We start from the raw sequence: 15,483 nt of genomic DNA, 5'->3' as shown, positions 1-15,483 counted from the left end.
TTGTGGGCACCTCAACAGCAACAACAAAAAAACTACGAAAAAACGTTGGAAAACACTTGTTTTTGTTGAGTGTGTGAATTAATGTGTCGAGGTGTCTGTAGCTCTGCTGTTTTTTGCGTCTGTTATTAAATTTCTTCGAGCTCAAATAAATATTATGTCATCTACAAAAGGCAAGCGAGCAGAGGTAGGCAGGCAGGCAGACTGGTGTTGAGTACGAGCTTAAAGTGTGGCAGTAGTTAAGGCAAAGGCGATTCGAGTCAATGGATGGATGAATGAATTGAGGAAAGTGAAAAACAGCAGAGAAGAAAATAGATGTGCGAAGCATGGAATGGGGGAAGATGTGAGTACTTATGACGTTAGTGATGAATACAATTATGATTTTATTTCTTTTTCTTCTTCTTATTTTTCTTACTACATTTAAGAAAACAATGTAAAGCTTTTATGCTTTCTTTTGTTAATTACATTGAAATGGTATTGCTGGTAGATAATACCTTCATGGATCACACCAAATGAGATAATGTCTTCTCCAGACAATTGCTTAATTTTTTTCTGTTATGTTGGGGTGTTTAACACATGACACCTTTTGCAGGTTTTGCGAGAAGTTTTAGATATTTGTAGTTATCATCTTTTTATTCGAACAGAAATTAACAATTTGAACAATAGACACGTGGTTGAAGGTGCACTTTTTTGCACTATTGTATTCAATTTTTAATTTGTTGCTGTTTTTTCTCATGGATTTTTTTTATAACGTCAATATTTAATATTGTTTCGTTCAGCCCTTCCTTTCTAATTGATTTGCAAATAAATGCTGAGCGGAGAAAGGGAAACTATTTATTATTTCTATCTCTGTGTTTGTTGTTGATCAAAGGTGATTGGAAAGATTTTCTTTTGTTTGTTTACTGTGAGTCAGTAACGTCAAACAAATTGTAATTAAATTATATATTGCTTTTCTAATGAATCATTAAAACAATAAGTTTCAGATAGAAAGGTTAGACATTCAATGGGATTCATCAGTCAAAATATGCAAAGTTTTTTACAGAAAAGTTAAAGTTTGTTTCTATAGAAATTATGAATCACCATATGATAGATCAATGTGAAGATGTATGTATAAAATACCAATAAGATGTCTTATAAATGTATGTGGAATATGAAAAAGTCTTTTTCTAAAAGACAAAAAGGTCTTCTTATAGAGGACCAATAGATCGTCCTATAGAAGACGAATAGGTGTTCTTATAGATATGCCATCTTATAGAAGACCAATAGGTCTTCTTAAAGAAAAACCAAAAGGTCACCCTATAGATGGCCAAAACCTATAGATTTTCTTATAGAAGACCAATAAGCCTTCTTATAGATGACTAATAGGGCCATAGGACTTCTTATAGAAAACCGTACGATTTTCTTATCGAAGACAGAAAGGTTTTCTTATAATAATTCTTCTTATAGAATACGATAAGGACTTCTACAAGGTTTTTTTATAGAAGACAGAAAGGTTTTCTTATGAAAGGCCATAAGTCTTCTCATGGCAGACCAATATGTCTTCTTATGGAATACCAATAGGTCTCTTCTTACAAAAGACCAATATAAAATGTTCTTATAGAAGACCAACAGGGCAACAGGTCTTCTTATAGAAGACCAATAGGGCAATAGGTCTTCTTATAGAGGACTGTAAGGTCTTTTTATAGAATACCATAAGGTCTTCTTATAGAAGACCATAAGGTCTTCTTATAGAAGACCATAAGGTCTTCTTATAGAAGACCATAAGGTCTTCTTATAGAAGACCATAAGGTCTTCTTATAGAAGACCAAAAGGACTTCTTATAGAAGACCAAAAGGTCTTACTATAGAAGACCATAAGGTCTTCTTATAGAAGACCACAGGGTTTTCTTATAGAAGACCATAAGGTCTTCTTATAGAAGACCATAAGGTCTTCTTATAGATGACCATAAGGTCTTCTTATAGAATACCATAAGGTCTTCTTATAGAAGACCATAAGGTCTTCTTATAGAAGACCGTAAGGGCTTCTTATAGAAGACTATAAGGTCTTCTTATAGAAGACCATAAGGTCTTCTTATAGAAGACCATAAGGTCCTCTTATAGAAGACCATAAAGTCTTCTTATAGAAGACCATAAGGTCCTCTTATAGAAGACCATAAGGTCTTCTTATAGAAGACCATAAGGTCTTCTTATAGAAGACATACGGTCTTCTTATAGAAGACCATAAGGTCCCCTTAGAAGACCAAAAAGTCTTCTTATAGAAGACCAAAAAGTCTTCTTATAGAAGACCATAAGGTCCCCTTAGAAGACCATACGGTCTTCTTATAGAAGACCATAAGGTCTTCTTATAGAAGACCATAAGGTCTTCTTATAGAAGACCATAAAGTCTTCTTATAGAAGACCATAAGGTCCTCTTATAGAAGACCATAAGGTCTTCTTATAGAAGACCAAAGGTCTTCTTATAGAAGACCATAAGGTCTTCTTATAGAAGACCAAAGGTCTTCTTATAGAAGACCAAAGGTCTTCTTGTAGAAGGCCATAAGGTCTTCTTATAGAAGACCACAAGGTCTTCTTATAGAAGACCATAAGGTCTTCTTATAGAAGACCAAAGGTCTTCTTATAGAAGACCATAAGGTCTTCCTGTAGAAGACCATAAGGTCTTCTTATAGAAGACCACAAGGTCTTCTTATAGAAGACCATAAGGTCTTCTTATAGAAGACCATGAGGTCTCTTATAGAAGACCACAAGCTTTTCTTATAGAAGACCACAAGGTCTTCTTATAGAAGACCACAAGGTCTTCTTATAGAAGACCACAAGCTTTTCTTATAGAAGGCCACAAGGTCTTCTTATAGAAGACCACAAGGTCTTCTTATAGAAGACCACAAGGTCTTCTTATAGAAGACCACAAGGTCTTCTTATAGAAGACTACAAGGTCTTCTTATTGAAGACCACAAGGTCTTCTTTTAGAAGGCCACAAGGTCTTCTTATAGAAGGCCACAAGGTCTTCTTATAGAAGACCATAAGGTCTTCTTATAGAAGACCATAGGGTCTTCCTATAGAAGACCATACGGTCTCCTTATTGAAGACCATAACGTCTTCTTATAGAAGACCACAAGGTCTGCTTATAGAATACCATAAGATCTTCTTATAGAAGACCATAAGGTCATTTTATAGAAGACCATAAGGTGTTGTTATAGAGGACCACAAGGTGTTCTTATAGAAGACGATAATGTGTTCTTAAAGAAGACCATGAGGTCTTCTAATAGAAGACCTTAAGGTCCTCCTATAGAAGACCATAAGGTCTTCTTGTAGAAGACAATATGCCGTCTTATAGAAGACAATAAGGTCCTCTTATAGAATACCACAATTTCTTCTTATAGAAGACCACAAGGTCTTCTTATATAAGACCACAAGGTCTTCTTGTAGAAGACCATAAGGTCTCCTTATAGAAGACCATAAGATCTTCTTATAGAAGACCTTAATTTCCTCTCATAGAAGACCATAAGGTCTTCTTATAGAAGACTTTAAGGTCCTCCTACAGAACACCATAAATCCTTCTTATAGAAGACCATAAGGTCTTCTTATAGAAGACCATAGGGTCTTCCTATAGAAGACCATAGGGTCTTCCTATAGAAGACCATAGGGTCTTCCTATAGAAGACCATAGGGTCTTCCTATAGAAGACCATAGGGTCTTCCTATAGAAGACCATACGGTCTCCTTATGGAAGACCATAACGTCTTCTTATAGAAGACCACAAGGTCTGCTTATAGAATACCATAAGATCTTCTTATAGAAGACCATAAGGTCATTTTATAGAAGACCATAAGGTGTTGTTATAGAGGACCACAAGGTGTTCTTATAGAAGACGATAATGTGTTCTTAAAGAAGACCATGAGGTCTTCTAATAGAAGACCTTAAGGTCCTCCTATAGAAGACCATAAGGTCTTCTTGTAGAAGACAATATGCCGTCTTATAGAAGACAATAAGGTCCTCTTATAGAATACCACAATTTCTTCTTATAGAAGACCACAAGGTCTTCTTATATAAGACCACAAGGACTTCTTGTAGAAGACCATAAGGTCTCCTTATAGAAGACCATAAGATCTTCTTATAGAAGACCTTAATTTCCTCTCATAGAAGACCATAAGGTCTTCTTATAGAAGACTTTAAGGTCCTCCTACAGAACACCATAAATTCTTCTTATAGAAGACCATAAAGTATTCTTATAAAAGACCATAAGGTCTTCTTATAGAAGACCATAAGATCTTCTTATAGAAGACCATAAGGTCTTCTTATAGAAAACCATAAGGTATTCTTTCTTCTATAAGGAGGTCTTTTATAGAAAGACCTTCTGGTCTTCTATAAGAAGACCTTATGGTATTCAGTAAGAAGAGCTTATGGTATTCTATAAGAAGACCTTACGGTCTTCTATAAGAATACCTTACGGTCCTCTATAAGACGACCTTATGGTCTTCTATAAGAATACCTTATGGTCTTCTATAAGAAGACCTTATAGTCTTCTATAGAAAGACCTTATGGTTTTCTATAAGAAGACCTTATGGTCTTCTATAAGAAGACCTTATAGTCTTCTATAAGAAGACCTTATAGTCTTCTATAGGAAGACCTTATGCTATTCTATAAGAAGACCTTTTGGTCTTCCATAACAAGACCTTTTGGTCTTCTATAACAAGACCTTTTGGTATTCTATAAAAAGACTTTATGGTCTTCTATAAGAAGACCTTGTGGTCTTCTATAAGAAGACCTTACTGTCTTCTATAAGAAGACCTTATGGTCTTCTGTAAGAAGACCTTGGTAAGGGTTCCATTTATGAGTTTTCTCTTTTAAATATCTGCATTTTATGTTTATTGTAATTTTTATGGATTTTGTTTATTTCTGTTCTATTGTTAAGTTATTTTTTCCTTCATGTTTTTTTTATTTTTTATTTTACAGAAGAGACGACAAAAAATTACATAAAACTCATCATGACGATGAGCTAATCTGAGGGTATGTGTCCATCCGGTCTTACAAAAATCAACACAATCCACCATCTCCACCGTATGACTTTGCATGTAAACTCTTGACATTAACAAAAAAACATAAAAACCGGTAAGTAAACACATGTTTGTTAACACATAAACGTCATTAATACTTTTAAAAATGCTTTTGCCATATATACAAAAAAAATCCCACAAAATGTGTAGTTGTAAAAATTAAAATACATAAAAATTTTGTGAGAGGTAAAACGATTCTCGCCCTGCTCGCCAAAGTATTTGCAATCATATAGGCCGGTTTAAAATAAATTTAACAACATATTGTACCTTGAACCATGGTGTGCACTAATGTAAAATTGAACTCAACAATTGTGAGGGTACAAGTGTACAAAAATCTCTACATAATATCCAACCGATGGTGAAGGGAAATTAAAATACACGAATTCTTGAATTTAAAACGATGTAAAGAAAAAAATTAAGTTTAATGAAAACGTTTAAATAATTGCATATCAAAAAGATTAATATACATACAGTGCTGCTCAAAACACTTGCAACTGAGACGCCTATATCACATTCAATCTTTTTTAGGGACACTTTGAGTTTTGAAATATATTTGTTTGTGTTATTTGATTCTTCATTGACCCTATTTTTAAGGTTTAAAAATGATTATTCAGTTATGGACACTTATGTTACAAAAATGTTTGAAATATCGGAAATTTGACGACAGGTGTCACTTTTTTTCTTGTAGACATTATAAATTATATGCAATTAAAAACGTACACTTCTCTAATCTTGTAGTAGATCTCTAAGAATTCTCTTTTTTAATTTAAATAAAATAGTAATTAAAATGGCTAATTAAAAAATTAATAAAAATTATTCAAATTTTATTTATAGAAATTTTACCACCAATGAATGCTTCTTTTGATTTTACTTCATATTTATTTTGCTGACTATGTTTATATCACATTTGATTTTAACAGGCCATCCAAGTCTCTGCTTTGCAGGTTTATTTTGAAATATACTATTCTATTTAATACATGTTTAAATTTGCCATAACCCATACGATTAATACTTAAAACAAGTTCCTGTTGTCAATATTTAGAACAAAAGACTTAAGCGCCAAACCTGAAATAAAACTTGTTGGAATGCTAAACATTTAAGATTGTCTTTAGGGGATAATATTTTAAAATTGTCTAAGCACAGTTATTTAATGAAAGGAACTATGCACACATTTAGAACCTGAAATACGTTTTTTAAACACAATATTCAAAGTGAAACTCACTTTTTGACCTTTTTTGTTAGTATATTTCTTTAATAGATACCGTAAAAATGTCTAATAAGTTGCATAGATTTATTAATGTTATATTATTCCAATGAATAAGTACATATCTATTAATGATATATTGGAATGTGAAAAGATTTTCACCTATTATTGTTTTCATATTAATGGAAAATTAAAAATTGACCAACCAATACACAGCGGATGCTTTTAATATAAAACGCTATTGGAACAAATTGCTTACCATCCATTATTTTCACAAGGATATGTCGTCTGAAATAAGTAGTTATTTTCTAGGCCAATCTTTGTCAATCTTTGGCTTCTAAAGTGCGTAACTACTTATTCGTCGACTTTTAACGCCAAAATAACTACATATTTCTCGCAACATGCGCTTGATAAAAAATGGGTTAGTAAGGGGATTTGTAATGAGTGTTTGACGGGTTCTTAAGATTTGGAGATGTTTTGAAATTACATTCTAAAAATAACCCTATTTTAATAATTGTCATGAAAAAAATAACATTTCTGGATCTTGAAAATTTGGGTGAGGGTTAGTCTTGGGGCGTAGGTTGTCGATTTGGCTGGGTTTTTGAAAATTCGTAGGAGAAGGGTTACGAAAAATACTTAAATGTACTAAAATTTGTACCATTTGTGTGACTTACTGGTAATCAACGTCGAGGCGAAAAGGTTAAATATAGAATCTTCAAATTCTGAGTGAGGATTCCTATTGAAGTGTAGGTGTGTTCGTAAGAAAAGTACTAAAATGCGCAATAAATTGTACCTTTAGTAGTAGGCGGGCGAATAGAGCTAGAATTCTGAGCGGAAAATTGGGACACGACGGAGTATCAAAAGAAAAATCGTTTTTTTTGTTTCTCCTGAAAAGTTGTATTTTTAAGATACGAGGTTGAGGAAGTAAGGCGTCGATATGAGGCATTTTTTGATTTTTTAAAAAATTCGTCCAAAATGATGAAAATCACAAAAACATTGTATTAAGCAGAGCCGTTTCTAGGAAACATCATGGGAGTCACATGAGCCGGATAACCATTTTCAAAGTAATGTAAACAAGCTAGGATATTTCATTAAATCCACATATTTTCATATTACAAAGTAATGCGTAACAGTGGCAAATAGTATGTGTGCTCGACTACAAAACCGACAGTTTTGAGTTCAACGCTGCTCACCGTGGATATACAATTTTTGTGCCCTCAGTTATTGGGCTTTACTTTCATATGACCAAAATATGCCTCATCGAATTCATGGTTTTAGATCACAAGTATGTTTGGATGAAATCCATTTCAGACAATTTGGAGTCGACTTAGCCATGTCCGTCATGGAGCGCACGATAACTCTTGAATTTATCCACAGATTCTATTCAAGATTTGGCCCTAGTGATATTTTCCACTCCCATGGGTACCTCCCCACACAATTTTTAATTTTTTTTTTCGCAAAAATGGTGCGAATTTGGAACATCGTAGTATTTCTATCAGGCAGGTTTGGGTACATCCCATACAAATTTTCAAACAATTTTCGAAAAGTGTAGTTTAAGACCTGCTTTGGAATTGTTCGGATTTTTTTGCAACAGTTTTGTCTTGTCCAAACTTTGGACTTTGTAATATTTTGTCAAACTTCGTTTATGTTCGAAAATTAGCCACATCGGTCCACTCCTTAGGATACCACTGTGCCAAAAGTTCAACATTTTTGTTTAAGCACAGTTTAAGGACTGCTCGAGGATCCTTTACAGCGATATTATATTTTTCGTAGGTGAGTCCATGCTTCCTGACACAATTGTCCAAAGGCTCTAAATTATACGGTAACTAACTGGTGGGACCGTTATCTGTAAAAATAAATGAATCCCAAAATAAGACCCACATCCAAAATGGACTATGACGGTCTATTCCTTCAGGCACCACTTTCGCAACAATTTTGAGTTTTAAATCCAAATCCACTTTTTTCATACATCAAAAAGGGTCGACGAAATTCGGAAAACCCCTAAATATCTAATTTTGATGAAAATTATTTTGGTTGTGTAGCCGTTATTCGATCTGTCCATAGATGAAGGTCTCAATTCACACCGGCAGTAAGCCGACAGATACTTGTTTTTCGAGATGTAGCCAAAATTTTGGGAGATATTGGCCCAATATCTAACTGGTGGTACCGTTATCTGTAGAAAGGAATGATTCCCAAAATAAGACCCACTTCCACTTCCTTCAAGCACCACCTCTGCAACAATTTTGAGCTTTAATCCAAATCCACTTTTTTCATACATCAAAAAGTGTATTTGTCGAAAACCCCTAATATCTAATTTTGGGGAAAATGATTTTAGTTGTGTAACCGTTATTCGATTTGTCCATAGATGAAGGTCTCAATTCACACCGTCAGTAAGCCGACAGATACTTGTTTTTCGAGATGTAGCCAAAATTTTGGAAGATATTGGGTCAATATCTCTCAATATTTTGGGCCACTTTTTATAGTCAATACTTTATGTACTTTATGTCTATCTAAACTGGCCGTTTAGCCCGATTACTAATAGAGTTGTGCCAAAGGAATTATATGGAACTATCTAGTGCAGTCGCAGTTCCAATGGCCCACATTCTTTCTGTGAACAACTGCGTATACTTAATATCACACGTTATATTTCATGATGTTACTCATACGTTTTGGAACTGGTACAAGGAACTAGATTACCCAACTCTAATTACTATCGAATGGATTGATTCGATCAAGTAGTAAGATGGACTATTACGACCCATTTCCGCAGATGTCTTCTATGGCCATTTCTTGGTTCGTATTGGAATTTTAATGGGATTAGTTCTTATTAGTTCATACGTATGTATGAACGTTAGAAGGAAACAATTTGTTTCACCATGTTGTCACGGCTTACAAAAATTTTTACCGGTGGTTATTTAATCGACTTAAAGTTTCCTTATGTCAGGCACTACTGAGAAATTGTCAGCTTGTCCTGTGTTCGGCGTCCGTCATACATTTGAGACTCACTAATTTCCGAATGTATCTGCTATCTAATGGCTCAAAGCATCGATATCGAAATATCCCATCGTGTACTCTTAAATTTTGATTTGGGTGCTGTTACCGGGGTGCAATAGGTGTGGAGATGTTAGTGGGAACATACGTATGTATGAACGTTAGAAGGAAACATTTTTTTTCACCATGTTGTCACGGCTTACAAAAACTTTTACCGGTGGTTATTTAATCGACTTAAAGTTTCCTTATGTCAGGCACTACTGAGAAATTGTCAGCTTGTCTTGTGTTCGGCGTCCGTCATACATTTGAGACTCACTAATTTCCGAATGTATCGGCTATCTAATGGCTCAAAGCATCGATATCGAAATATCCCATCGTGTACTCTTAAATTTTGATTTGGGTGCTGTCACCGGGGTGCAATAGGTGTGGAGATGTTAGTGGGAACATACGTATGTATGAACGTTAGAAGGAAACATTTTTTTTCACCATGTTGTCACGGCTTACAAAAACTTTTACCGGTGGTTATTTAATCGACTTAAAGTTTCCTTATGTCAGGCACTACTGAGAAATTGTCAGCTTGTCCTGTGTTCGACATCAGTCATACATTTGAGACCCCCTAATTTCTATATATATCGGCTCGAAGCATCGACATCGAAATATCCCATGGTGTACTCTTAAATTTTGATTTGGGTGCTGTCACCGGGCTGCAATAGTAAACATGCTGCCTTTCACACTAAATTCCCAGGTTCTATTCCCAGGCCAGACAGCAGCAACATATATTCAATGGTGAATTAAATACCCCGCAACAGAATGTTTGCTACATTCTCTGAGTATTTCAGCCATGTAAATCATCTCTACAACTGGTGTCTTCCCAGCAAACCAATCGTTCTGAAATTGTAACGATGTTGGTACGAATTTGAGATCTAAAATCTTAACGAATGTTGTATGGAGTGGTTAACATAATTTCGGAGCTAAATCGAATCGATCGAATTCGGTCTGATTTCGTAACGAAATCGGAAGAAAATCCTTGGGAAATTTGGAAGGGAAAATTAAATCCGATATTTCGCTCTGAATTCGGAATGAAATCTAAACGAAATAGATGAAAAATTCCCTTACGCACATCGAATAGAAATCTGAGCGAAATCGGAACGATTTTGTATGAAGGTGGCTTTGAGATTGTTCAGACGTGTGGGACATCCGACATGTGGTTTGCTGGATTAAGACACGTCATTAGGTTAATATGAATAGGGATTTTTTGTTCATTTGTTGATGTATGTGGCAACATATGTATAGAATATTTTGAAACTTTATGACTCGAAGCCTAAGCCAAAAGTCTGCCTATTGTTAACAGTGCGGTTTTTCTTGTTTTTTCTTCGTCAGCATGTTTGTTATTGTTTATTAATGGTAAAGGCGCATTGATAGAATTACAACAACAGCAGAAAGTTTGTCTTTTCCGCCTCTTTAAGTTAAAGTGAAATAAGTTTAATATGTTTCCTCTTTGACAGAATTGTCCACAAGGCTACGTTCTTGAAATGACTTTCAAAGAAATGATTTGGACCATCAACTTTTTTGATAAGAAATGCAACAAAGAACGATGGAATGATCCTGATCTACTTAAAATGGAAAGTTCTGCGGTTGATATTGATTCATATTTCATCTTTCTGAGATTCATATTTCATCTCTGCGTGATGCAATATTTTCTGCTAAAACACCCTCGAAAAATGCCTTACTATGAATATATAGAAATGTTGAAACTTAAGTGAGAATAAGAATCAATTTTTTCTCGAGAGATGGAGAGCATCGGGAACATTATTTTTGTTATTTTTTGCATTAATTGAAAATATGAACTTGGTGTTTCTCTTTAAAATGCAGAATCGTCGCTTTTATATATATAATTTGGCATATATTAGAATATTGATAGTAAATCGGGAACAATTTTGGAAGTCATCCATAATTTGTTTGACGTATTACAGAAAATAGTTGACAAGAGTTATGTGTTTCAATATGAATTTAAAATATATTCTAAACCTTGGCCAATTAAAATTACATTCAAATAATTTTAAATATTACAAAAAAAAAAAAATAATAAAAATTTGTTTCTAATACAAAATTTTGCAATTTTGCGCATTTTGGCTAAGATTCAAATATTAACATAAATATTTTATTGCCTGTCATTCAAAATGTTGTCTAGTCGCTGCTAACTGTTTGGCAGTAACTGAATATTGCAAAGTGCTTGTAGATAGTGTCGTTGTTGTTATTGTTGTTTGGCCAAAAAAGAAGCAAAGCAACGAATGAACGAATATCCATTACAACAACATCGATGATTGTAATAACAAATAACAAACGTTCAATTGCGAAAACAAAAACTACAAAAAAACACAACACACAATACGTTATTCATAATGAAAAGACGTTATTTTTTGAGTTTCTTGAAAGTCTGAAGTTCATTAAACGTCCTTGGGTGGACTTTGCACATTACTAAGGGGGAGGAGATATTAGATGTTCTAGTTTGTTTTTGTTTTTTCTTTGGAACTACACCAAATATCAGCAATAAAACAGTGATTGATTAACATTTTTTCGATTGTTTCGTAATTTATTTTCGATTTTTTTAGTTTTTCTTTTTCCACAAAAAAGCTTTTTTTAATTTTTTTGCTTTCTTCTGGTCTTTTCTTAACAGTTTTGTGTTTTTGTTTTCGATTTCTTTTAATTCCACAATAAAGTATTTTTTTAAATATTATTTTTTTTATTCAAAATTATAGCAATTTTTGTTGTTTTGTAATAAAGAACACATACATTTTTAGTAGATACGCTGAAGCTTGTTGTTGGCGTTTGAACGGTTGTCGGGCGGTTTAAACTATAACGACCGAGATTATCCTATGGTTCGGTTTGAAAAAAAAGTGATAACACTGCGTTATGGGTATACTAGACGCGCTATAATGTCGAGTTGTGTCTATGCTATTGGAGTTGCAATTGATTACTAACGTATTTTTATCACACCACAACAGACTAAAGCTTAACGCGCCGTTGGCCTAATCAAAAACCTCCCCAAAAACAACAAAATGAGCTAAAACAACACCTCATGCGGATACACTAACTATAGTTAGTATACCACCAACTGCCACTGCCACTGGCCACCAATACCAATGCAAATGTCATTATAATATTGAGAGACCTATATGTGTTGGCCAAAAGTATACCTTGTACTCGTTTTTTTGTTATGTTTAAAAATATTTAACATGTATGTGTTGGTAAGTGCCATGAAAAGGAGGTTTAAATCACACCAACACACTCTCTGTCTGTCGGGCACGATGCTCTCTTTGTTTGCTGCTCTAGCAATCTCTTGAAAGATCACAAGCAGTGGCATTCAAGAGTTAATTCCCTTACTCACCCGCTCTTTCATTTAGCCAACCAACACACACAAAAAAATACCGAGCTTTTGCCCAGCCACTTCCAATTCCACTCATATTGAAATCGAAAGTATTTACCAGTCGATTGAGTGTTTCAACAATCTGGTTTAGCTGACACTGCTGACACCGTTTTTTGTTTTGTTGTTCGTGTTGTTGTTTTCGTTAACTCGACTTTACGCAAAAACATAAACACCCCATAATCTAAACTGGATTTTTTGGTTTCATTGTAAGACCGACCCACTACCACAAAAACAAAACTTGAATTTGGTTGTTTGGTCTGTTTGCTGCTGCTGCTGTAGCTGCTGTTTGCTTGTGTTTTTGTTCATCTTACGTTACCATCACTTTACCAATAGCCAACGCAAGCCATTATCATCATCAGCATCAAAATCGGTGTGCCGATTTTGGTAGGAAAAAAAGGAAAGACATTCCGCAAAAGACCCCAAAAGTCTGGCTGTTGTCAAGATTGATGTTTTTCTAGTTTTTCTTTCTTGTTTGTATGTTTGTTTTTTGTCTATTAATGGCGAATGCGCATGGATACAATTACAATAACAGTAAAATGGTTGTCTTTTCCGCCTTTTTAAGCGAAAAAAGTTTAATATGTTTCCTCTTTGACAGAAATGTCCACAAGGCTACATTAATGAAATGACTTTCATATAAATGATTTTGGGCATACATTTTTTGAAGAGAAATGAAATAAATGGGAAAGAAATGGACATGATCTACTTCACATGTAAATGTGTTATTTGATTGATCTTGATTCCACCTTCATCTGAGGATGACGATGTCTTGTCCGTGGTCTTCTAAATCACCCCGAAAAAGTATACTCGTATTACTATGAAAATATGAAAACACCGAAAATTCCCCCAAACAATTTACGGACCGTGTTCTGCGAATTTGTGGAAGTGCTTGAAAAGCACAATGACGTCCCAAGAACGCTTTAGGCCATTGATCTAATGAAACTATACACAAATATGGTTGAGTTTGAGTTTATCCTGAGATTCGCTGTGATTGATAGTTTTTCGTTCAAATCGAGAATTCGGAAAAGACAACACGGTGCTCTTGAATCAAATTTAAATGGAAGGTGCTTACACCTGGGAAGTTTTTGCGAATTCTGAAACTACAATGTTCATAGATGAGAAAAATCAAAAAACAAAAAAAAAAAATTTTTATTTTTGCCTTATTAAGGCGAAGGCCATTTATAGTGATATTTAATTAATTCTCTTTCGAGTTGAGCTGTTAGGCCTTTTAGAGATACATTGAAAAATTAGGAGTCTACCGAAGTCCCACGCATCCAACCATTACACTACGTTTCACGGGTGGTAAATCCGATCTTCAGGTGTATTAGGATGTTGTTTTTGTGGCAGACGAAGCCGGAGCGCTTTTTAAATAAATCGCGATTCATGTTGACATTTTTAGGGGTTGTTCAGGTTTTTGCGATGTTGCTTGGAAACTGCAAGTCCTATCAAAATGGGAATAAAGAAAATGTTGTAGCAATCAAAATTCTCTACAAGATTGACCTTGATGATATTTTATTAGGTTTTACAACTTTTGAGATATAGAAGTTGAAATTGGGACAATTCAAATTCAATTCAATTATGCATCGTCTCCTAATAAAAAAATGCCATGACTGCATTTTCCCAAATTAAACTTATATATCTAAAAAAATGGTACAACCTAGGAAAAATTACATAAGCCAGTCTTGTAGAGAATTTTCACAGCTATAAGATTTTCTCAGGTCCCATGCCGATAAGACTTGCCGTATTCAAGAAAAATCGCGAAACCCTAACAAAAAAAAAAAAAAAAAAAAATAAAATAAAATAAAATAAAAATGTAAACTGAGCTTCTTTATCTCAAAAAATGGTACAGCCTGAGAACAAATCATAAACGTCACTCCTGTAGAGAATTTTTACAACTACAACATTTTCCTTAGCTCCATTTTGATTGGACTTGCGGTTTCCAAGCAAAATTGTGAAAACCTAAAAAACACCTAAAAATGTGAAGCGATTTATTTAAAAATCCCTACAGCGATTTTTTCTTGTTTTTGGATTTTTCTCATCTATGAACATTACTGTTTCAGAATTCACAAAAACTTCCGCTGTGTAAGCGGTTTTCATTAAAAGTTAGTTAAGGCGCACCCTTCATGACATTGTTTTATAAGGGGGCGATACAGTCAGTGCATTGTCCCAATTTGAACTTCAATATCTCAAAAATAGTAAAACCTAGTACGAAAATACCGTAACGGTCAATCTTGTAGAGAATTTTCATAGCTACAACATTTTCTTCAGTCTCATTTTGATAGGGCTTGCGGTTTCTAAGCAAAATCGTGAAAACCTAAACAACCCCTAAAAATGTCAACTTGAATCGCGATTTATTTAAAAAGCGCTCCGGCAATTTTTTTTTTGTTTTTTGATTTTTCTCATCTATGAACATTGTAGTTTCAGAACCCGCAAAAACTTCCTAGGTGTAAGCACCTTCCATTTAAATTTGAATCAAGAGCACCGTGACAAGTAAAAAAGATTCAGTCGGCTTTGCCTCAACCTGTGTGAATTGAATCACCTTTTTCCCAAAAAAAAGAAAAACATATGTTTTTAGGGGTCTTCAGAATTTTGAGCGTATGAACTTGCCGACAAAGATATGGATTAGGATAAGATCTCAAAAGTTTTGCGAGGGAGGTACCTAAAGGAATGGACCGAAATAGTCGGAAGGGTGTCTTATTGTGGGAGTCATTACTCTCGATAGTACCATTATATCAGGAAATATGGGCTTGCACACGAAATAGTGCTAATGGGAGTACCTTTGGTAAATTTCCACAGGATTCTCGCACAGACCCTTAACC

General features: G+C 34.4%; 1 protein-coding gene across 2 annotated transcripts in view; it reads right to left on the bottom strand.

Moving 5' to 3' along the window:
- Positions 1–12,341, bottom strand: part of LOC141398528 (uncharacterized) — a 73,901-nt gene extending 61,560 nt beyond the window's left edge. For both annotated transcript variants that reach the window (XM_073975858.1, XM_073975857.1), the window contains exon 1: positions 12,034–12,341. The gene's annotated coding sequence lies outside the window, so the exon portion shown is untranslated. The remainder of the gene's footprint in view (positions 1–12,033) is intronic.
- Between the last annotated feature and the right edge of the window lie 3,142 nt (positions 12,342–15,483).

Source organism: Musca autumnalis, unplaced genomic scaffold, assembly GCF_047663935.1.
Source record: "Musca autumnalis isolate F117 unplaced genomic scaffold, ASM4766393v1 scaffold_3, whole genome shotgun sequence".
NCBI lineage: Eukaryota > Metazoa > Arthropoda > Insecta > Diptera > Muscidae > Musca > Musca autumnalis.
The sequence above is the reverse complement of the archived record's forward strand: the minus strand, read 5'-3'. Positions and strand labels throughout refer to the sequence as shown.